Source organism: Schistocerca serialis, chromosome 6, assembly GCF_023864345.2.
Source record: "Schistocerca serialis cubense isolate TAMUIC-IGC-003099 chromosome 6, iqSchSeri2.2, whole genome shotgun sequence".
NCBI classification, from domain to species: Eukaryota; Metazoa; Arthropoda; class Insecta; order Orthoptera; family Acrididae; genus Schistocerca; species Schistocerca serialis.
This window is the reverse complement of record NC_064643.1, coordinates 368,989,621-369,015,458: the sequence shown is the minus strand read 5'-3', so window position 1 is coordinate 369,015,458 and position 25,838 is coordinate 368,989,621. Positions and strand designations below refer to the sequence as shown.

Here is a 25,838-nt window from a genome sequence, read left to right as displayed (position 1 = left end):
GGAAGTGGACATACTAACAGCATACAGTTTTTGGGACTGATGGAATGAAATAATGTTTATAAAATGACAAGGTGCCATGTATTGATAGTGAGAAGCAAAAAACAAAGTAAAACAAATTAACAACCAAAAACAAGTGTAATTCATTACTACCAAACTGGTTGCAGACATCCTGAAAGATTACTTATCTAAAATGATGTAACAACATTAGCTTCCTGACATTTTAAAATTTGTAGCTTTTCAGGACTAGAGAGAAAAACACTCAGGAAATAGTTTACAAAGTGTGTAACACCCTGAAATTCTTGAAGTCAGTGTATCATTTTGTAAAAATTGTTTTCCACTATATGGAGGTTTAAAAAAGTTGTAAAATGTTTTAACTGCAATTAATTATTTGAAGGTACTGTCCAAAAGGAAGATGAATATCAGTGAACATTCAGTTTAGGAAAAATGTCAGTTTCAGTCATTAAAATGAATTTAGCAATACACTACTGATTTAGCATCACACTACTGACAATAATTGAATAAAAAATTTAGATAATATGTAAACGGGTGCTTTTTTGAGGCAGGCTCTTGTTCTCAGTACTTTTTTCAGACGCAGTTATGTTGGATGTAGTTTAATCAGCAACATCCTGCATAACTATTTCTTGAATTTTTCTTGATAGCAGAGTTCCCTAGTATTGAATCAGAAGAAGTCAAAGAACTGTGTAACACTTGGTTTTTCGCTGGGCCTACAGCAGACACTCACTAAGACTGTGCAGAAAATAAGGGTGCTAATACATAGTGAGACATGGACTTTTCAACCCTCACAATGGATCAATACAAAGCACATGTTTTTATAGCATCACCACCTCATGAGGAAGGTAGATGGGAGTCACCTCATCCCCATTACAGTTATTGTTCTAGGCTGAGCAGTACAGAAATAAGTAAAGAAAAACTGTGAATGAAAACCAAGGAAATGAGGAGGGGTGGGGAGGGGAGGGGGGGGGGGGGGAGATACTTGTTGGGATTTCTCCATGCAAGTTGCAATGGAACAATGAAATAATATTAATATAGGTGACTGAGGATAAGAAAAGAAAGAATAGTAATGTGTGTGATATCTTTAGTGTTTAGTCAATCTGGATTTTTACACTTTTGTGAGCAGATGCTCGCATGTATATTGGCTTGATTTAAGAGGAATAAAAACATTATTCACGGTTTATATTAGTTAGTACTTTATTCTACATGAGTCCTGCAATGGATTACCTACAGTGGTGACCCTGCATCCATGGAGCAGATTGTTCATCTGTTTTGGATTTATACAACACTCAAGTACTACTTCAGTGATGGATACACCTCAGAAACATCTATTTTTCCAACAACTTATGCAGAATGGGGTGATGACTAGTAATCTACTGAACATTCTCATGCCCAATGTACAAATAATGCTCTTAATGACAATTGTGTATGGGAACAATACATGTATAAAAAAACCTTGCCGAGTAAATGCCAGTTCACCGATTGGATGTTACAGACCACCAGAGTTTTACTCTAGCCACATACCTTGATCCACGGAACACTCATGAAGTGTACCGATTGGTACTTATTTGCCAGTGTCATTCCAGATGAACCCATTCGTGCCACAAAGTTATGCTCAACAGATTGAGCCCCATGTCACATGCCCTGGGCTTCCTTCCATGCTGTGCTGGTGCAATGAGGTATCTACTGCTGTTCCTAGACAGATTTTACATACATAGCATAGATGGAGTTTTGGTGACATGATGTTTCATCTGTGTCATAGACCAGCCGGAGGCTTGGTTTTGGATGGTCAATTCCACTTTGCGGTGTTATAGTATTGAGGACGACATGTGGAAATTGTAATTCTGCTGTACAACCTCTCCAGCCACACTCACATCATCAATGACAGTCAACAGGCACCCCAACCTACTGCAAATTCAAAATTTGAAGCAGCGAAGATGGCACCACTAAAATGTCTGATGAAGACTTCAGAATAACAGCTTTGACAAATCATATTTGAAGAGAGAATTGGTTGCAACATACCCTCACAATATTGGAGACTACTGCAAGACTCCATCTTGTAGGATATGCCAAATAGCACATTGTGGGCAATTTGAATGTTTAAATTTCCACACTTATTCAGCCAGTGCTAATTGCGAGAGAATGTAACACTGCAAAGAACTGGTTATGTTGGCCAACAAGTTACACAGAATCCCACAACAATGCCAGGGCACTGCAGTTGCTTCCCACAAGGTTGCTCTCCTCAGACATGAGGGGGCCACAACAGCTCCACATGGACTCCACCAACTGGGTAGCCACAAGCACTCCTGACAACACACGTAGAGGGTCCACTGTCCTTCGGCCTACATCTGCTCCACTCTCAGCTGACGCCCGGTTTACATGCGCTGTGGCTTCAACACACTTGTAAATGTGCTGGTACCATACATGCATTGGAGACAAGAGGTACAACATTGGAGGCAGCTTGTGATAGGTGCACCAGGCCACTCTCAACAAAAAAGTCACCTGATCAGAATTCCGAACCAAGATGCTGGAGTTAGCGGTCATGTGTGCATGAGGTGTGCTTACTTTTTTTGTGTGTGTGTGTGTGTGTGTGTGTGTGTGTGTGTGTGTGTGTGTGTGTGTGTGTGTGACATTTTTTATGGCACCCGTCTTGGCAGTGGACGACTTGGCAGTGGAATTACTCCACCAAATGCAGAAAGGGGAGATGGTTTAGGGCTACTCAAGGCCATCTCCAAGTCCATTATTACTTAAGCACCAGCAAGACCCTCACAATGAGAATGTGGGACTAGAGCATGCTTTAACACAAGAACTACATGTACGACGAACAAATCTGAAGAAGCTAGACAGGAGCATCTACAATTGCATACAGTGAATTCAGATCTGAAAAAGAGAATACTTACAGTTCAAAAGGACTTGAGCAACGCTTGTGACCACAGCACAGTCTTACAACAATAGTGACAACATCAGTCTCTACAACAATCGCCACCACAGCAGCCATAGCAGCAGTCTTACTCAGTACATACACCACACATATCATTGTCCACATAGTTTTCTGATCCAAAGTGAGAGATCAAGGTTAGTTCAGTGCCTGATATTGTAAGTGTACATGCTGTCCCCATGTGTGTGATGAGTGACATTACCAAACATTGCGAATGAATGGCCAGGCGCTGTGTGAATAATGAGACAGTGCACCACATCATTCTGCTGCTGGAGCCATTAGTTCATTATATGGCTCAGTATCTGCCATCAGATAGATTGTGTATAGCAAAGCATATTACAGAACTACTACTCAATGCTGAGATAGTATCACCATCAGACAATGCTTAGCCATCACTCATATATTTGTTCCCAAAGAAGAACAGGTCTCATAGAACATGTGGGGACTATCATCACTAAATGCATGAATGGTACCATATAGATATCCAGTTATGAACATTCTGGATTTTTCTCATTCCTTGGCAGCAGCATCTGACTGCAAGGCGTCATATCTCCAGATCCCCAGTGTTTGAATGATATGTCAAAAACAGAGCTGTTAATATACTGTTTGGGTTGTATGAGCACCGTTCCATGTCTTACAGCCTATAAAATGCCACACAGACCTGGCTGCATTTTGTTGATAAAATTTTACAGTGTTTTCCTTTTTGTTGTTCATACCTTGAGAGAGTCTAGCAGATCAAGAGGTGCACCTTCTTTGTGTGTTCGATATCCTTAATTATTACGGCACTGAGATCAATAAGAAAAGTGCTAACTATGCCAGGAGGAAGTCTTATTTCTGGGGCACATGGTTAATGCATTAGGGGTCTGACCCATCACAGAAAAAACAGCACTGCTTCAAGCTCTGCCTCGGCCAGAATTAAGATGATTTTTGGGAACCGTCAACTTGTATAGGAGACATCTATAGACAACAACTATTCAAGACCCAGTAAAGGACACACTGGCAGGAAAAAACAAACATGACAATAAAACACTGATGTAGACTTTGGGAATTCTCAACGCCTTCAATAATATCAAACTGTGCTTCCAACAACTTGTGACACTAACACATTCTGTAAGTGATGCTCTCTTATCCATCATCATTGATGCAAGTAATGTGGCTATCAGCAGAATGCTCCCACAACTAGGTGATGGGGTACAATTTAATCCTCATATCAATGAAAAGATAAATGAAATAAGTATTAGTGTCAATGGTGTTGAGAATGAGGTGAAATCATTAAAAATGAACAAAGCTCCAGGCCTCAATGAAATACCTGTCAGATTCTATACTGAATTTGTGGCTGAGTCTACCCGTCTTCTCACTATAAACTTACCGTAGATCCCTCAAACAAAAAACCGTGCCCAGTTCTTGGAAAAAGGCACGAGTCACACCTGTCTACAAGAAGGGTAGTAGAAGTCATCCACAAAACTACTGTACCATATCCTAGACATCAATTCATTGTAGAATCTTAGAACATTTTCTGAGCTCAAACATAATGAGGTATCTTGAACAGAATGACCTCCTCAGTGCCATGCAGAATGGATTTCGAAAACATGGATCATGTGAAACCCAACTTTCACCTTTTCTCACAAGACGTACTGAAAGCTTTGCATCAAGGCAACCAGGTAGATGCAGTGTTTCTTCAATTCTGAAAAGCATTTGACTCAGTACTGCACCTACGCATAGTGTCAAAAGTACGGTCATATGAGCTATCAAGTGAAATTTGTGGAACTTTTTGGTAGGGAAGACACATCATGATATCTTAAAAGGAGAGTCATCATCAGATGTAGAAGTAATTTCAGGAGTGCCCCAGGGAAGTGAGTTGGGACCCTTGCTGTTCACCTAGTATGTTAATAACATTGCAGACAATATGAACAGTAAAATCAGGCTTTTTGCAGATGATGCAGTTATCTATAATGAAGTACTATCTGAAAGAAGCTGCATCAATATTCAGTCAGATCTTGATAAGATTTCAATGTTGTGCACAGATTTGCAATTTGCCTTAAATGTTCAGAAATGTAAAATTTTGCACTTCACAACATGAGGAAACATGGTATCCTGTGACTATAATGGCAGTGAGTCACTGTTGGAATTGGCCAACTCATACAAATACCTGGGTGTAACACTTTGGAGGGGTATGAAATGGAATGATCACACAGGTTCAGTTGTGGGTAAAGCAGGTGGTAGACTTTGGTTTATTGATAGAATACTGGGGAAGTGCAATCAGTCTACAAAAGTGATTGATTGTTATCACTCATTCAAATGATACTAGAGTATTGCTCAGGTGTGTTGGACCTGTACCAGATAGGACTAACAGGGGATATTGAATGTATATAGAGAAGTTTGCAAAAACAGACATAATGTCTTATGGGATAACAGCAATCAGTGATTTTATAATGTTACTTAAAATCCATCTTGATTGCAATTTTTTTTTATTCATATGACCAGTTTCAGTTCATTCAGATGTGACGTAGCATGTGAAAGTTGCTGAATTTGGACGGGTTACTCCTGTAACTGAAATATCAGATCTGAAGATGGTTCTGAATGAACCGAAACCGGTCATATGAATAAAAAAAAATTGCAATTAAGACGGATTTTAAATAACATTATATATAGAGAAGGGCAGCACAAATGGTTACAGGTTTGTTTAATCCATGGGAGTGTCACAGAGATACTGAAGGAACTGAACTGGCAGACTCTTGAAGCCAGGTGTAAACTATCCCAAGAAAATCTATTAACGAAGTCTGAAGAGCCATCTTTAAATTATTAGCCTAGGGATATTGTTCACATAGGGATAATGAGGATAAGATTGGAATAATTATTGCATGCTCAGAAACATTCAAACAATCATTCTTCCAACACTCCATACATGAATGGAACAGGAAGAAACCCTAATGACTGGTACAATGAGACATACCCTCTGCCATGCGTCACACGATGGTTTAGAGAGTATAGCTGTAGACAGATGTAGATTGTCATCTCTCTGGCCTAGATATGTACTAGTCCCTAGATTGGGCTCTCCATTCTATGAGCAGAGGTCAAAAAGTTTTCAGCCCGAGACCATAATGTCTCGTACAAACCACTTTCCTCTATGGTGTCCCTTTGTGAGTATATAAGTTAAATTCTGTGGCTCTAGCGTCATTAGTTTTGCCGCTAGGATGCGTTGTATACCATAGTGTAAGCAAAATGACACATATCGAGAGAATCAAGAACTGTGCTGTGGTCGAATATCTTCATTTGAAGGGAGTAACACCCAAGTAAATTGCTGAGGACATGTGGAATATGCTTAAGGACAGTGCTCCGTCTTATGGAACAGTGATAAACTTTTGACCTCAAAAGTGGAAGAATAAGTATGGAAGATGTACCAAGGAGCAGAAGACCTGTCACCACTGCCACTGATGAAACAGTGACTGCAATTCACGATACAATTTTGCAGGATCACCGAACAACATTGCAGCACATTCAAACCACATTTGGAATCTCCCATGGGCATGCTCATGACATTGTTGTGGATAATTTGGAATGCAGAGAGTTTCATCTCAGTGGGTGCCGAAAGACTTGAATGCAGATCAGAGATGGGAGCATGTGCAATGTTGTGAAGAAATCGTCTGCCAATTTGAAGTAGGTGAAGATGACTTTCTTGCAAGGTATGTGACAATGGACAAAATATGCATTCATCAACCTGATCCTAAGACAGAACAAGTCACAGCAATGGAAACATCCTTCGTTCCCTACCCCAAAAAAATTCTGGGTGCAGAAATCAGCTGGTAATGTGGTGGCATCGGTCTTCTGGGAAGCAGAAGGGGTAGTTATGGTGTATTACTTGCAAAAGGGCATGACAATCAATGCATCATACTATTGCATCATTCTGCTCCATTTGAGAGAGGAGATAAACAAAAAAAGGCGTGCAAAATAGGCGCGTGGAGTTCTTTTGCATCAGGACAACACACTGGCCCAAAAAGCCCTCACAACACTGGAAACTCTGTGTGACTGCACGTTTGAACTGTTACGCCATCTGCCATCTTCTCCAGATTTGGTTCCATCAGACATTTTTCTTTTCCCAAACCTAAAAAAGGCTCAAAGGACAATAATTTGACAATGATGATGCAGTGACTGATGCTGTGAACATTTGATTGGACTCGAAATCACAGATCTTTTATTTGAATGGTTTGCAGAAGTTATCTGACCATGCCCACAAGTGTATTAGTGTACATTGGTACTATATGGAAAAATAAATTGGTATTATGAAATTTCTGTCATTCTTTATTTGTTAGGCTAGAAACTTTCAGGGTTAGTCCCTCATCCATATCTCTGGGAAAAAGATTGAATAAACAATGAAAAGGTAACATTCTACAAGTCGGATCATGGAATGTTAGAAGTCTGAATTTGGTAGGGAAGATAGAATATCTGAAAAGGAAAATACATTGCTCTGTCAAGATATAGTGGGGGTTGAATGAACTGGAAAGAAGATAAGGATTTCTGGACAAGTATGTATGGCATAATATCAACAGCAGCAGAAAAGGATATAACAGGAGTATGATTTATTATGAATAGGTAGATAGAGTAGAGATTAGGTGTGCATTATGTACCATGTTTTTGTACCCTTTAATGAATAAAACATTATCATTACTCTGCTGTAAGAATCAGTGTTGTTTTACTGAGACTTCTTTACCAAAAACATTTATTGGAGAATATGGTCTCGATAGTAGAAATGAGAGAGGGAAAGGCTACTTGTGCATCATAGCATTGCTGCAAGAAATTTCAGCCAGCAATTGTGAGTACACTTTTTATGAGTCATGAGAGGAGTAGGTATACTTGCAAAAAGGCTCAGTGGCACAGAAGAATTCCAGCTAAATTATATCATCATCAGGATGGGCAACAGAAAAAGTGCTTAACCCGATAAATGAAAGACAAACGTACAAATATATTCCAGAGAGAGACAATTATAGGAAATAAGTCACTCAGGAATGAAATAAATAGCGAGTGCACGGAAGCCAACCTGGGACGGCTGCAGTAAAAATGTGAAGAAATCAAATAAGAAACAGTTTTCAAAGGATTAATTCAGCACAAAGAAAGGTCAAAACAGCCTTCAGTGAAATTAAAAGCAAGGCCTTGAAAATTAGGTGTGCAATGGGAACTCCACAGTTAAACAGAGCAGAGACGTTAGATAAGTAGAAAGAGTACACTGAAGGTCTTTTTTTTTTTTTAAGATGTCTGATGATCTGACAGGAGAAGTAACAGTAGGTGACATGGAAGGCATTGGGGAACCAGTGTTAGGATAAGAATTTAACAGAGCTTTGAAGAACTTGAGATCAAATAAATCAGAAAGGATAGACAATATATTTTAAAATCATTGGATGAAGTGGCAAGCAAACAGCTATTATAGCTGATGTGTAGCTGAAAGCACACTATGCACTCAATTCTAAAATGTGCAAGAGCAGACAGATGTGAGATCAGAACTACTGCCCTGTCAGTACATATATCCAAGCTGCTGACAAAAACATTGTACAGAAGAACCAAAAAGAAAATTAAAGATGTGTTATATGATCATAAGTTTTGTGAGAGAGGCAGTTTTGATGTTACACTTTATAATGGTAGTGAGGTTTAATTACAATCAAGACACTTTCATAGGATTTGCTGATCTACAGAAAGCATTCAGCAAAGTAAAATAGTGCAAAATGTCAATAGTTCTCAGGAAGAGTGGAGTAAGCTACAGGGAAAGATGAGTAATAAACAATATAAAATGTGTTTGTTTTATCAAGACACATCGCACACCAAAAAAATGCTGATGAAAAGCTAATATTTTTAAGGGGGACATCTGTATGTGCTAAAACTGGCCACCCCCTAACTTGGCAACGTCCCTTTGGGAAGCAAAGATTTGTTTATGTACCACATATGGAAAAAATTATTTGAGATAAACTCTAAGTATTTTTGTTGTAGAACCTGAAACTACAATTTAAAAAAATGGGGGTTTCCATTGGGGGTGGAGGGGTTATGCGGTGGCCAGTTTTAGAACAGACAGATGTCTTCTTTGAAAATATTAACTTTTCATCTGGAACTTTTTTTCCATATCATGTGTATTTTTCATGATATTTAGTTGTTACAAGTCAAACACTGTGTAGAAGAACAAAGAAGGAACAATACAACTGTGAGACCAATAACAAAATGATTGGATTAAAAGGGGTATAAGACAGGGATGTACTATTTCATCCTTACTCTTTAATCTATGCATCAAAGAACAAATGACAGGAGTAAAAGAAAGATTCAAGAGTAGGATTAAAATACAGTGGGAGAGGATATCAATGATAAAATTCACTGACGATATCGCTGTCCTCCTGGAAAGTGAAGAAAAATTACAGGATCTGTTTAATGGACTAATCAGTCTGGATTGAGAGTAAACCAAGGCATGATAAAGTAATGAGGAGTACTAAAAATGTGAACAGCAATACATTAAAACATTAAAATCAGTTATGTTGAAGTAGATGAAGAGAAGGAATTCTACTACCTTGGAACGAAAGTAACCCATGATAGATGAAGCAAGGAGGACATAAAAATCTTACTAGCACAGCGGAAGGCATTCTGGCCAAAGAAAGTCTGGTCATAATTTGGAGGTAGAAATTTCTAACAATGCATGAGTTGAGCACAGCACTGTATGTTAGTGAATCATGGACTGTGAGAACAACTAGAAAAAAAGAGATTCCAAGAATCTGAGATCTGGTACTACATAAGACTGCAGAAAATTAGGTGGACTGATAAGGTAAAAAAATTAGATGGTTCTTCATGCAATCAGCAAAGAGAGGAGCATATTTATTAACAAGGGAGGTTTATTTATTTTATTTATTTATCATATGGCAATATAAGCAAACAGTGACAAGTACATAAAGTTTAATTTTACATGTATATCTAGTTAAGTACTTACATATAGTTTAGTTTTTCTTTTTGGCACAAATTTTATACACATTTTTAAATTGTGAAAATTACTATCTTAATATTACTGACTACTTTAACTGATATAATTGCAGGTTAAAAAAGACAGATACATTTGATAATAGTTCAATATCTAATGATTGAAGCCAACTAACAGTAGAGGGAGTAGCATTAATAAAGTCACTATATACACCAGGATGCTTCCTCTGAGGATGGTCTCTAACAATATGTTTAACAGTTTGTTCTTGGGCGCCACAATCACAGGCTGGAGAATCTCAGAGTCCTCACTTGTGCATCACAGCATTGCACCTGGCATGGCCAGTTCTTGTTCTGTTCAACCTTGACCACTGACTTCTCCACAGATGAAATCCTGGTAGGCTGGTAGTTGAGTCTTGGACACCTTGATGTGCTATTGTTGCAGCATTCTACCTCTTGCACCACTCTTCTTTAATCTCAACCTTCTTACTGTTCCTTCCATTATGCCATTATGCAACAGTGGATTGTGAGATTTAAGAGGTCTGGGGGAGGGTTGTTTAAGACTGTATGAATTTGGAGGTCTTGTGGGTAGTCAGGGTGGTGCAGTTTTCTCCATCCCCCATTGATTGCTTCTTGGTGTCTTAATTCAGGCGGTGGGATGTTGCTGGTGGTGTGAAGCCAGAGGATCGGGGTGAATTTTAATGTGCCCATAATAATCCTCATTGACTCATTCAGGTGTACATCCAGCTTCCTTGTGTGGGCACTATGTTTCCACACTGGAGCACAGTATTGAGCAACTGGGTACACCAGCACAAGTACTGTAGTACATAGAGTCGATGCGTCGGCACCCCATGTTGTACCAGCTAGTTTCTTTACAATGTTATTTTGGGTCTTTAGTTTTTGGCTTGTTTTTTCCAAGTGTTTTTATATGTCAGAGACTGACCTACTGTGACACTAAGATATTTAGGCTGGAAATTATGTCTGGCCTTTCATTGGCAGAAGCTCACATTCAACTGCTGGTTTGCAATTCTGTTGTTTAGATGGAATGCACAGACTTCTGTCTTTGCTGCATTTGGCTGGAGTCTCCATGCTTTGTAGAATATGTTGAGAGTTTCTAAGTCTATAGATAACATAGCTTCTCCTTCCTCAAGTGTGCTGGTTTGTACGGCTATGGCAAGGTCGTCGGCATAGCAAAACTTTTCACTAGCAGTATTTGGCATGTCACTGGTGTACAGATTGAAAAGTAGGGGTGCTAGGACGGACCCTTGGAGGAGTCCATTGTTCAAGGTAAATGACTTGCTCTGTTTGTGTCCAATGCTAATCTTGAAGTAACGGTTGGTTAACTTATTTCCCACAAGTGTCGTCAGTTTCTTACTTGGGCCAAGCTTTTTTAACTTCTGCAGGAGTCCATCTAGCCATACAGTGTCATATGCTGCTGACAGATCAACAAAGGCCACTGATGTCTTTGGTTTCTTTTGGAATCCAGCCTCAATGTAGGATGTCAAGACGAGGACCTGCTCACAGCAGCTCCATTTGCTTCTAACCCAGCCTGATAATTGGGGTTATGTTGTTTTTTATTCCTTGTATTCTGTTATGAATGAGTCGTTCCAGTAGTTAGAAGCACACGCTCAGCAGTGCAATTGGCCAGTAACTCAAGGGGTCATGTACTGGCTTTCCAGATTTGAGGATTGCTAATGTGTGTGAACTGTTGAGGCACCCTTCCGGTCTTGTAGAACTTCTTCAGCGAAGTTCTTCCATATTCCCCTACGTGTTTTATAAATTCAGGGAATACACCATCCAGCCCTGCAGCTTTTCTCATTTTCAGTGGTTTGATGGCCTCATTTATATCTCTTTCAGAAAAGGTTCTGATACTGTGGTGTAATGTTTCCCGAGCCCTCGAAGTATATTACGTTTGGCTGCACCAATTATTACTCCCACGAATCTTTTGTAGTTTTCTGCTTTTGGGGCTACCCAGCGTAGGTTTCTGTCAACTTCCCATGTATATTGATCCCAGCAAGCTTTCTTGAAATTCGATCTTGGCTTGTTAATGGAATTTATTATGGGTATCTCCAGTCCTGTTTTGATTATTGTTGGGCAGTGTTGTCTTCTTGGGAAGCCCTTTAGGACTTTCTTTGCATGACTCAAAGGGAGTGTGTTTTTACCAGTGGAGAGGAAGCACAGGTCAGGATTAGTGTCAGTGTGCTATCTAGCGGAGTGAAAGATTTTCAATTGTTTGGCATCATAGCTGAGATAGAGTTTTTCTCCTTCTGCCCACTCTACTAATTTTTCTCCACTTACGTCACTGTTTGCATAGCCCCAGATCACATGGTGGCTGTTGAAATCACCTATGTATATGCACGGCTGTGGTACAGATGGCAAGGCTGGGGTGGGCCACTTGATGTTCAGTGGTTTGTAGACTGAGACAACAGTTAAGACACTCAGCTCCAGAGTTATCATTTCTGTGTCACTGATCATCTGGCAGCACACTCCTTTAATATCAGGAACGCTGATTTTGGCATACATGACAGAGCCATGTGTAGATGATATGGCAGGTATCCTATCATTTTGTAACCTGTAACCTTCCCTTTGCTATATTGTCTTTGTTTATATGGGATTCCTGGAGGGCTATGATATCAGTGCCGTGGTTTGTGGAACATGGGAGGTGACACAGCAGTTAGCATACTGGACTCACATTCAGGATGATGATTGAAATCCCTTCTGACTGTCCTGGTTTTGATTTTCTGTGAATTCCATAATACAATTACCACAAACGCCTGGCTGGTTCCTCTGAAAGGGCATGGCTGATTTCCCTGCCCCCATCCTTCCCTAATCCAAGCTTGTACACAATCTCTAATGAACTCATTGCTGATGGAACATTAAACTCTAATCTTCCATCTTATTTAAACCTTGTTAGACCATTTTACATTATGTCAGACACTACAGGTTAAAAACAAGAAAGAAACAGCCTGGTTTTGCTTTAATGGATTGGTTAGAGTTATACAGAACATGCTCAAACATAGTAATATTCATGCTACATGCAAGAATAGCTACCAACCACACAGGCATATACTGTGGGTTGCCACACCTCCAGCCTACCTTGAGAGATCAAATGAAAACAGTCTAAACACATAAGTGTGCTCTCAACACCCAATGTCTCATTTCAGTGTGGTACCTCAGCCCTCAGACTTCTCAGCACAGCTCCACTTCACTTACAGTGCCTAGAATATAACTTTGAGCAGCTCTTAAGGAAGTTAACCCAGCTAGAAGCTGCCTTTTCCCAGGTGGTGATCATGCAGCCACTACTACTTCAATAATTGAATGAAGAGTTGAAGCTATGGCCTGTCTTCCTCACTTGGTTGAAACAGTGCTGTGTGGTCTCTGTGTTTCAAGATGACACTCAACAATAAGCTTTTCATTTTGCTTACTCTGATGATCATCACTGTCCTGATCTCCAGTTCCTTAACCCTGAGGTAGACCTTGCTACCTTCCCCTTTGATCACTTATGGGGCCAACTCAATGCCTACTACAACAAATGTCATTCTACTATAGATACGCAACATTCTGAGACATCTTCCTTACTGCTGCAGTACTCATTGCCAGTTCTTCTCACTGCAAATTCTCAGCGCTATTATACACAATAACGATCTGCATCATTCTTCATGCTGCTCCTTCATTTCCTGCCAGTACTTAACCTTGTTAACACACTCACAGCCTTTGATGCTTCCACCCTGGCCCCTTCAGGCACAAAATCCACTCAAGTTCAGTACTGCACGATCTTGCTCCTGCAAGTCATGTGCCCCCAGAGTGCCATGCAGGTATTCTTCTGCCTGTCAGGTATTTAGGTCACCACCCGACTGCTCTGCAGCCGGTTCACAATTCCAAACAGAATGTGGATCATCCCACCACAGAATTCAAGCCACCAAGACCTTGCCAAGCCCATCCTCTGCTCATTGCCTTGCTGGAATTTGTCTTTAAATGTCTTTGAGCTCTTTGCCTTGCTGCACTTTCATTTGGCCATTTAATACTGCAACTCTTCCTCAAGCTCACCATCTTGGTGAATTCTATCTTCAATCCATTCTCAAGCAGCCTACCACTCACCTGTAATTGTTGGCCCCATGGAATTTTTATTTGGAAGAACATTCCAGTGCAATGTCAATGACTGACTTTCAGCCAAGAGCATTCCAATGCCATGGCAATGGCTGACTTTCAGCCAACAATATTCCAGTGCAATGTCAGTGGATGAGTTTCAGCCCAAACCATATAGTGCTCACTCATGTTCTGAGTAATTGAGTTGTTGTATCTTTTCATTAAACTTACATAATTGTTGCTTGCTACTTCGGCATATCAACTGTAGTGCATTGCACCTGTTGGTCACAAACACTGTTCTAATAGAACTAGGCCTATGCGAGCTAAGTTTCCACTCTGTCACTTAAGTCATTGCTTTTGGCACATTCATCCACAAGCACACACAGTTTGTGTTTATTTGCTGTGATGTTTGTGTGAGTATTCTGATATACTGTAGGGATATGTCACAATCACATAGCTTTTAGTTTTTGTTTAAATGCTGACAGAATGTTTATACTTTTTATGTCATGTGGGAGCTTATAGTAAAAGACAAACCATGGCTCTTTAGGGTCCTTATCTGTCAGTTTCAGTCTTTTACTTGCCATGTGGTAATCATCATTAGATTCTCTTGGCTTGGCTAGGTGCTAAATCAGTGTTCCTGTGTTAGTGTCAGCAGCACCACCCCAAATCAGTACATAATATCAAAAGTATGGATATCTGAGATTGTACTTTATTAATGTGTCCTCATTTCCTGTGCTAGACATCTTCCTCTTTATGAATATGTCGCCTAATTTTTGGACATTTATTAACTACATGGTTTTTCCAATACAAGTACTTGTTTACTATCACACCCATGAATTCATAGCTGCTTTTCTGTTGTAGGTCTGTATTCCTAAGTCTAATGCTGATAATTTCAGTGGGAATATTTCTACTGGCATGGACCTGCATGTACATGGTTTTTGTTGCATTAATGATGGATTTTCACTACTGAAATACTTCGTTACATTTTCTACATTCACAACAATTCTTTTCTCCAGTCCACCACCACTGATACCACCAGCTATGACATGTATTAACAGCAGATGTGATGACGTTTTCATCTTCTGACATATCCATACCATTTATGTGAAGACTGAAAAGCAGTGAACCAAATACTAACTTTTCTCCCTCATGCCATATTGATGAAGTATCTGCAACAGTGCATCATGACATACAAAATGAAAGGCTTTGCATAGATCTAGGAATAAACCACAAACTTTCATTTGGTCATTTAATGCTATCATTATGTAGCTCACTAAATTTGAAATTCACAACTTGGTCGATCTAAGGAAACTGTATTGGGCATTGCTTAGAATATTGCTCCTTCCTATGAAGTGTACCAGTGTGTCTCTTATTGCTCTCTCTATATTATCAACAACACTGAGGTTATAGTGATGGATCTGCAGTTTGCTGGATCCCACTTGTTGCCTCCTTTGTATACAGGAATCAATTTACTGGCTTTGAGGGATTAAGGGAATCTTCTTTCTTCCATAGACTTGTTTATTAAAAATGTTATTGGCTCACTCTCCCCCCCTGAACCATGAACCTTGCCGTTGGTGGGGAGGCTTGCGTGCCTCAACGATACAGATAGCCGTACCGTAGGTGCAACCACAACGGAGGGGTATCTGTTGAGAGGCCAGACAAACGTGTGGTTCCTGAAGAGGGGCAGCAGCCTTTTCAGTAGTTGCAGGGGCAACAGTCTGGATGATTGACTGATCTGGCCTTGTAACACTAACCAAAACGGCCTTGCTATTTTAGTACTGTGAATGGCTGAAAGCAAGGGGAAACTACAGCCGTAATTTTTCCCGAGGGCATGCAGCTTTACTGTATGATTAAATGATGATGGCGTCCTCTTGGGTAAAATTTTCCCGAGGTAAAATAGTGCCCCATTCAGATCTCCGGGCAGGGACTACTCAAGAGGACGTCGTTATCAGGAGAAAGAAAACTGGCGTTCTACGGATCGGAGCGTGGAATGTCAGATCCCTTAATCAGGCAGGTAGGTTAGAAAATTTAAAAAGGGAAATGGATAGGTTAAAGTTAGATATAGTGGGAATTAGCGAAGTTTGGTGGCAGGAGGAACAAGACTTTTGGTCAGGCGAATACAGGATTATAAATACAAAATCAAATAGGGGTAATGCAGGAGTAGGTTTAATAATGTATAAAAAAAATAGGAGTGTGGGTAAGCTACTACAAACAGCACAGTGAGCGCATTATTGTGGCCAAGGTAGATACGAAGCCCACACCTAATACAGTAGTACAAGTTTATATGCCAACTAGTTCTGCAGATGATGAAGAAATTGAGGAAATGTATTATGAGATAAAAGAAATTATTCAGGTAGTGAAGGGAGATGAGAATTTAATAGTCATGGGTGACTGGAATTCGACAGTAGGAAAAGGAAGAGAAGGAAACGTAGTAGGAGAATATGGATTGGGGCTAAGAAATGAAAGAGAAAGCCGCCTGGTAGAATTTAGCATAGAGCATAACTTAATCATAGCTAACACTTGGTTCAAGAATCATGAAAGAAGGTTGTACACATGAAAGAACCCTGGAGATTCTAAAAGGTTTCAGATAGATTATATAATGGTAAGACAGAGATTTAGGAACCAGATTTTAAACTGTAAAACATTTCCAGGGGCAGATATGGACTCTGACCACAATCTATTGGTTATGAACTGTAGATTAAAACTGAAGAAACTGCAAAAAGGTGGGAATTTAAGGAGATTGGACCTGGATAAACTGACTAAACCAGAGGTTGTACAGAGTTTCAGGGAGAGCATAAGGGAACAATTGACAGGAATGGGGGAAAGAAATACAGTAGAAGAAGAATGGGTAGCTTTGAGGAATGAAATAGTGAAGGCAGCAGAGGATCAAGTAGGACGGTAAGTGCAAAATGGCTAAGCAGGGATGGCTAGAGGACAAATGTAAGGATGTAGAGGCTTATCTCAAGAGGGGTAAGATAGATACTGCCTACAGGAAAATTAAAGAGACCTTTGGAGAAAAGAGAACCACTTGCATGAATATCAAGAGCTCAGATGGAAACCCAGTTCTAAGCAAAGAAGGGAAAGCAGAAAGGTGGAAGGAGTATATAGAGGGTCTATACAGGGGAGATGTTCTTGAGGACAATATTATGGAAATGGAAGAGGAGTTAGATGAAGATGAAATGGAAGATATGATACTGTGTGAAGAGTTTGACAGAGCAATGAAAGACTTAAGTCGAAACAAGGCCCCGGGAGTAGACAAAATTCCATTAGAGCTACTGACAGCCGTGAGAGAGCTAGTCCTGACAAAACTCTAGCATCTGGTGAGCAAGGTGTATGAGACAGGCGAAATTCCCTCAGACTTCAAGAAGAATATAATAATTCCAATCCCAAAGAAAGCAGGTGTTGACAGATGTGGAAATTACTGAAGTATCAGTTTAATAAGTCACAGCTGCAAAATACTAATGTGAATTCTTTACAGACGAATGGAAAAACTGGTACAAGCCGACCTTGGGGAAGATCAGTTTGGATTCCGTAGAAATGTTGGAACACGTGAGGCAATACTGACCCTACGACTTATCTTAGAAGAAAGATTAAGGAAAGCCAAACCTACGTTTCTAGCATTTGTAGACTTAAGAGAAAGCTTTTGACAATGTTGACTGGAATACTCTCTTTCAAATTCTGAAGGTGGCAGGGGTAAAATACAGGGAGCGAAAGGCTATTTACAATTTCTACAGAAACCAGATGGCAGTTATAAGAGTCTAGGGGCATGAAAGGGAAGCATTGGTTGGGAAGGGAGTGAGACAGGGTTGTAGCCTCTCCCCGATGCTATTCAATCTGTATACTGAGGAAGCAGTAAAGGAAACAAAAGAAAAGTTCAGAGTAGGTATTAAAATCCATGGAGAAGAAATAAAAACTTTGAGGTTCGCCAATGACATTGTAATTCTGTCAGAAACAGCAAAGGACTTGGAAGAGCAGATGAACGGAATGGACAGCGTCTTGAAAGGAGGGTATAAGATGAACATCAACAAAAGCAAAACGAGGATAATGGAATGTAGTCGAATTAAATCGGGTGATGCTGAGGGAATTAGATTAGGAAATGAGGCACCTAAAGTAGTAAAGGAGTTTTGCTATTTGGGGAGAAAAATAACTGATGATTGTCGAAGTAGAGAGGATATAAAATGTAGACTGGCAATGGCAAGGAAAGCGTTTCTGAAGAAGAGAAATTTGTTAACATCGAGTATTGATTTAAGTGCCAGGAAGTCGTTTCTGAAAGTATTTGTATGGAGTGTAGCCATGTATGGAAGTGAAGCATGGACGATAAATAGTTTAGACAAGAAGAGAATAGAAGCTTTCGAAATGTGGTGCTACAGAAGAATGCTGAAGATTAGATGGGTAGATCACATAACTAATGAGGAGGTATTGAATAGAATTGGGGAGAAGAGGAGCTTGTGGCACAACTTGACTAGAAGAAGGGATCGGTTTCTAGGACATGTTCTGAGGCATCAAGGGATCACCAATTTATTACTGGAGGGCAGCGTGGAGGGTAAAAATCATAGAGGGAGACCAAGAGATGAATACACTAAGCAGATTCAGAAAGATGTAGGCTGCATTAGGTACTGGGAGATGAAGAAACTTTCACAGGATAGAGTAGCATGGAGAGCTGCATCAAACCAGTCTCAGGACGGAAGACCACAACAACAACAACAACAAAAACAACAACATTGGCTCACTAAACATTGTGAACAGTGCTTACAAAAAAAAATTACTCAGTCAGACTCTGGTGTCTAGAGACAGTGCCATGTGTGTGAAAAACCTCCAAAGAAACAGATTATTGATTAAGGTGTAGCTTTGAGGAATGAAATAGTGAAGGCAGCAGAGGATCAAGTAGGTAAAAATATGAGGGCTAGTAGAAATCCTTGGGTAACAGAAGAGATACTGAATTTAATTGATGAAAGGAGAAAATACAAAAATGCAGTAAGTGAAGCAGGCAAAAAGGAGCACAAACGTCTCAAAAATGAGATTGACAGGAAGAGCAAAATGGCTAAGTAGGGATGGCTAGAGGACAAATGTAAGGATGTAGAGGCTTATCCCATGAAGGGTAAGATAGATACTGCCTACAGGAAAATTAAAGAGACCTTTGGAGAAAAGAGAACCACTTGCATGAATATCAAGAGCTCAGATGGAAACCCTGTTCTAAGCAAAGAAGGGAAAGCAGAAAGATGGAAGGAGTATATAGAGGATCTATACAGGGGCGATGTTCTTGAGGACAATATTATGGAAATGGAAGAGGAGTTAGATGAAGATGAAATGGAAGATATGATACTGTGTGAAGAGTTTGACAGAGCAATGAAAGACTTAAGTCGAAACAAGGCCCCGGGAGTAGACAAAATTCCATTAGAGCTAGTGACAGCCGTGAGAGAGCTAGTCCTGACAAAACTCTAGCATCTGGTGAGCAAGGTGTATGAGACAGGTGAAATTCCCTCAGACTTCAAGAAGAATATAATAATTCCAATCCCAAAGAAAGCAGGTGTTGACAGATGTGGAAATTACTGAAGTATCAGTTTAATAAGTCACAGCTGCAAAATACTAATGTGAATTCTTTACAGACGAATGGAAAAACTGGTACAAGCCGACCTTGGGGAAGATCAGTTTGGATTCCGTAGAAATGTTGGAACACGTGAGGCAATACTGACCCTACGACTTATCTTAGAAGAAAGATTAAGGAAAGCCAAACCTACGTTTCTAGCATTTGTAGACTTAAGAGAAAGCTTTTGACAATGTTGACTGGAATACTCTCTTTCAAATTCTGAAGGTGGCAGGGGTAAAATACAGGGAGCGAAAGGCTATTTACAATTTCTACAGAAACCAGATGGCAGTTATAAGAGTCGAGGGGCATGAAAGGGAAGCAGTGGTTGGGAAGGGAGAGAGACGGGGTTGTAGCCTCTCCCCAATGTTATTCAATCTATATATTGAGGAAGCAGTAAAGGAAACAAAAGAAAAGTTTGGAGTAGGTATTAAAATCCATGGAGAAGAAATAAAAACTTTGAGGTTCGCCAATGACATTGTAATTCTGTCAGAAACAGCAAAGGACTTGGAAGAGCAGATGAACGGAATGGACAGCGTCTTGAAAGGAGGGTATAAGATGAACATCAACAAAAGCAAAACGAGGATAATGGAATGTAGTCGAATTAAATCGGGTGATGCTGAGGGAATTAGATTAGGAAATGAGACACTTAGAGTAGTAGAGGAGTTCTGCTATTTGGGGAGCAAAATAACTGATGATGTTCAAAGTAGAGAGGATATAAAATGTAGACTGGCAATGGCAAGGAAAGCATTTCTGAAGAAGAGAAATTTGTTAACATCGAGTATTGATTTAAGTGTTAGGAAGTTGTTTCTGAAAGTATTTGTGTGGAGTGTAGCCATGTATGGAAGTGAAACGTGGACGATAAATAGTTTAGACAAGAAGAGAATAGAAGCTTTCGAAATGTGGTGCTACAGAAGAATGCTGAAGATTAGATGGGTAGATCACATAACTAATGAGGAGGTATTGAATAGAATTGGGGAGAAGAGGAGTTTGTGGCACAACTTAACTAGAAGAAGGGATCGGTTTAGTAGGACATGTTCTGAGGCATCAAGGGATCACCAATTTAGTACTGGAGGGCAGCGTGGAGGGTAAAAATCGCAGAGGGAGACCAAGAGATGAATACACTAAACAGATACAGAAGGATATAGGCTGCAGTAGGTACTGGGAGATGAAGAAGCTAGCACAGGATAGAGTAGCATGGAGAGCTGCATCAAACCAGTCTCAGGACTGAAGACCACAACAACAACAGATGTAAAACAAAGCGTAGGGCTATAGACGGAGAGATGCTGAATTGAATGTGTTTAGCTGTCAAGAGACCAATGCATAATGACTTCAATGACAACCATAGCAGAATATTGTCAAGTAACATTTCACAGAACGCAAAGAAGTTCTGGTCATATGTGAATGAGACAGAAACTGAAACTGAGGGTAGCAAAGGAAAAGCTGAAATGCTTAACTCCATTTTCAAATATTCCTTTACATAGGAAAGCCCAGGAGAATTGCCCCAAATTTAATCCTTGTAGCACTGAAAAGATTAATGAAATAAGTATTAGTGCCCATGGTGTTGAGAACCAGATGAAATTGTTAAAACTGAACAAAGCTTCAGGCCCCAATGGAATCCCTGTCAAATTCTATACTGGATTTGTGGCTGAGTTAGCCCCTCTTCTCACTATAATCTATAGTAGATCCCGTGAACCAAAACCCATCCCCAATTCTTGGAAAAAGACACAGGTCACAGTTGTCTACAAGATGGGTAGTAGAAGTGATCCACAAAACTACTGTCCAATATCCTTGACATCAATTTGTTGCTGAACCTTAGAATATATTCTGAGCTCTAACATAATTATGTGTCTTGAGCAGAATGACCTCATCAATGACAACCAGCATGGTTCCCAAAACCATTGATCTTGTGAAACTGTGAAACTCAACTTTCACTTTTCTCACATGACATACTGAAAGCTTTGGATCAAGGCAACCAGGTAGATGCAGTGTTTCTTCATTTCTGAAAAGCAGTTGACTCAGTACTGCACCTACACTTACTGTCAAAATTATAATTTTGTGGGCTATCAAGTGAAATTTGTGACTGGACTGAGGACTTTTTGGTAGGAAGTACACAGTATGTTATCTTGGATGGAGAGTCCTTCAGATGTAGGAGTACTTCATTGTCAGATGTGGATGTAACTTTGGGCATGCCCCAGGGAAGTGCATTGGGAGTCTTGCTGTTCATGTTGTAAAGTAATAACCTTGCAGACAATATAAATAGTGAAATAAGGCTTTCTGCAGATGGTGCAGTTATCTGTAATGAAGTACAATCTGAGAGAAGCTGCACAAACATGGTATTCAGTGAGATCTTGATAAGATTTCAACATGATGCAAAGGATGGCAATTTGCTCTAAAAGTTCATAAATGTAAAACTGTGCACTTCACACAACGAAAAAACATAGCATCCTGTAACTACAGTATGAATGAGTCATTGTTGGAATCAGCCAACTCATACAAATACCTAGGTGTAACACTTTGCGGGGATATGAAATGGAATGATCACATAGGTTCAGTTGTGGGTAAAGCAGGTGGTAGATTTTGGTTTATTGGTAGCATACTGGGGAAGTGCAATCAGTCTACAAAATAGATTGCTTACAAATCACTCATGCAACTGGTTCTAGACTACTGCTCACGTTTGTGGGACCTGTACCAGATTGAACGTATACAGAGAACAGCAGCACAAATGGTCATAGGTTTGTTTAATCCTTGGCAGAGTGTCACAGAGATACTGAAGAAACTGAATTGGTAGACTCTTGAAGACATATGTAAACTAGTCTGAGAATGGCTATTACAAAGTTTCAAAAATCAGCTTTAAATGATTACTCTGGGAATATACTACAACCCCCTATGTATCGCTTGCATAGAGATCATGAAGATAAGATTAGAATAATTACAGCATGCTGAGAGCCATTCAGACAATCATTCTTCTCATGCTTCATATGTGAAAGGAACAGAGAGAAACCCTAATAACTGGTACAATGGGATGTACTCTCTGCCATGCAATACACAGTGGTTTAAAGAGTATACATGTAGATGTAAGCAGTTGTGCTTCTCAGAATGTGTGTGTGTACTTTGTCTGAAAGCTTAATATTTTTTATTATTATTTTGAGCTTTTCCTCATTACAGAGGCTTATCTCCAACATAATAATTTACTTGGAAATTACAATACAAACAATAAACGTTCTTAAACTATATTTTCAAAATAATCCTCCAGGTGTTTCGATCTTGTGTGTCCTCTTCCTGTGCACCCATTCTCCTCATTGTGTGCTGTACATTTTGGAGACAAGTGGTCATAGGTCATCCTCTTCTTCTTCTCCCCTCCGGTTCCCACTCCAGTATCAATTTTGGTATTCTGGTTTTCTCCATTCATCATACATGCCCGTACCACTGTGATTTCTTCCTATCCATTAAGTCATATATTCTTTCTTTTATTTCCATTCTCCTTATTATTTCAGTGTTCCTTATCTTTTCTTTCCTAGAGATTCTTGCCGATCTTCTCCAGAAATCCATCTCTACAGCTTGTAATTTTTTTAATGTGGTTTGTGTTAATTGTCCAGGTCTCCGTTCCATACAGAACCACACTCTCTAATATGGATTTGTATATTAATTTTTTAGTTCTGTTCATTACATTCCTGCTCTATAAGACTGAGTTAAGCATCCCAATGACCCTCCGTCCGCTACTAATTCTTTTATTGATTTCTGACTCTGATTTTCCCTCGATTTCTAAAATAGATCCCAAATAACAGAAAGTGTTTATCTTTTTGATTTTCTTTCCTTCAATGTATAGCTCATCTGAATCATTAGTCAAGTATTCTGTTTTTTGGTAATTAATCTTCAAACCCAAGTTTTATATGCTACTGCTAGTTGATTGCACATATAGTTAGCATCCTCACCATCTTGTGCTACAACTACTTGATCATCAGCAAACAATGAATGATGTAGGTAAACTCCATCTCTTATTTCTAATCCCATACTATTACATTTATGAGACCATGTTCTAAGGCTAATATCTATATAGATTTTAAATAATGATGGTGACATGGGACAGCCCTGTCAAAGGCCTTTACTTGTTCTAAATTTCTGTGAAAGTTTATTACCAACTTTCACTTGGCAAATGTTATCTTTATACATCTGTTGTATTATTTTAATCAAGGAAGGGTTTACGTTTGCCATATGTAGTGCTTTCCAAAGTAATTTTCTTGGAACAGTATCATATGCTTTTTCTAGATCTATGAAAATTAATCCTATATTTTTTGATTTTTCCCTATGTTTCTCCAAAATCTGTCGTAATGTGAAAATATGGTCTACACATGATTTCTCAGCTGTGAACCCACATTGTTCTTCTTGGGTTCTAAAATTGTTTTCCAATTTGTTTTTAATTACTTTCGCAAAAATTCTCATTAATGTGTTTGTAACACAAATTCCTCAATAGTCTGAACAAATTTTGCGATCCTATTTCTTAAATATTGTATTAATGTAACCTAGCTTCATCTCGTTGGGTACTGAATCTCCATGTATCATTTTGTTGAAGGGCTGTGTTATCAGTTTCACAATTTTGTCACCACCATATTTCAGACACTCCAGATTGATATTGCCTGGTCCCGGTGATTTACCATTCTTTCCTGTTCTCAATGCCTGAAGTACTTCACTTTCTAAAATCTGGATCTCATCATCTTCATGTCCTTTTTCTTCCACTGTTCCTTCTTCTAGATATTATTCTCTGTCCTCATTTAATAATTTTTGGAAATACTCTTCCCATTCCTTTTGTGTTATCAGTTGGAGATTAGTTTTGTTTTTTGTATCCTGTCGAAGCCCTTTTAATACTTGCTCTCCCAAGTCCTAATTTGCTATTCACCTTGGCAGATGTTCTTTCCCATGATTCATTTTTTGCCATCCTTATTTTTTTCATCACTTCATTCTTCTTTTCCTTGTATATTGATCTTATTTCTTCTGATTTATCATTCAACCACTGAAGGAACGCATTTAGTTTTTCTCTAACGAGGACCTCTAGTTCCTCTGACCACCACTCTGCTGCACGGTTGTGGTTACTACCTTTTTTACCCAACACCTCTGTTGCTATGATTTTCACATTAGTTTTTATATAGTCATATATTTCCTCTGTACTTCCTTCAAATGATTCAACCAGTTTCCTTTCCATCCTGGCTGCAAAGAGTGTTCTGATACTTTCATCTTGTAGGATTTCAATATTAAAACGTAAATTTTCATCTTTCTCAGTCTGGTTCGTTTTACTTATATTACTTGTATCATTCCTTGCATTCTTCCATGGCCAGAAAGACTTCATTTTTACTAGATAGTGGTCTGATCCACACTGGGCTCCTCTATAAGATCTGATGTCGACTGCCTTGAAACTACTTGTTTGCCTAATGATAATATAATCTATTATAGAATGAAGTTCTTTAGTGTTCTGTTGCCAAGTATATTTGTGAATGTCCTTACGACTGAAAAATGTGTTGGTAATTTTTAGATCAAATTGTTCACAAATTGCAATCAATCGTTCCCCATTGTCATTATATTCGTCCTCTCCTTGTTTTCCTACTATTCTACAGGATTCTCTAATTCATACCCTTCCATTCAGATCTCCCATGATAATCAGCTCCTTTCTTCTTGGGATTTTTTTCAATAGTCTCCCTGAGGGTGGCCCAGAATGTATCTTTCTCCTTATCTTTTGTGTCATTCGTGGGTGCATATATGCAATTATCACAACTTCCCTAGCAAATAATGTCATTTCAACAGTTATAATACGTTGATTGATGAACGTCCAACTAGTGATTCTTTCTTTCCATGATTTCTTTATCATAATGGAAACTTCTGCTTTGGCTCTTACTGCTTTTGATACCCCACTCCAGATATGTACATAATTATCCAGTTCTTCTTCTCCTTGGCCTTTCTTCTTTGTTTCAGAGAGTACGACAACATCCATGTTGAACACGTCACGTTCTGCAGGTAGTAAATTTCTTTTAGTGGAAATACCTTGCACATTCCAGCATCCAAACATCATTTTCCGTTTCTTATCGCCAGCTCGTCGTCCAAAGTTACAATTTTTCCGAGGCATATTATTAGGTTTTTTAGCATTTTCATGTTTTCATGTGAGTGAGGAGCTGGCCCACTGCACAACCCCCAACCCGGAGGCCCAGGTAATTTTTACTCAAGGTTTTCTTCCTTTAGCCTTTGATAAGCCAATATCTTACTACTTAATATTTTTAATATTTTAAGAAT

At 39.3% G+C, this 25,838-nt stretch overlaps 1 protein-coding gene across 1 annotated transcript in view; it reads right to left on the bottom strand.

Moving 5' to 3' along the window:
- LOC126484877 (odorant receptor 4-like) overlaps nucleotides 1-25,838 on the bottom strand; it is an 81,636-nt gene that overhangs the window by 2,127 nt on the left and 53,671 nt on the right. The gene's annotated exons all lie outside the window — the stretch shown is intronic.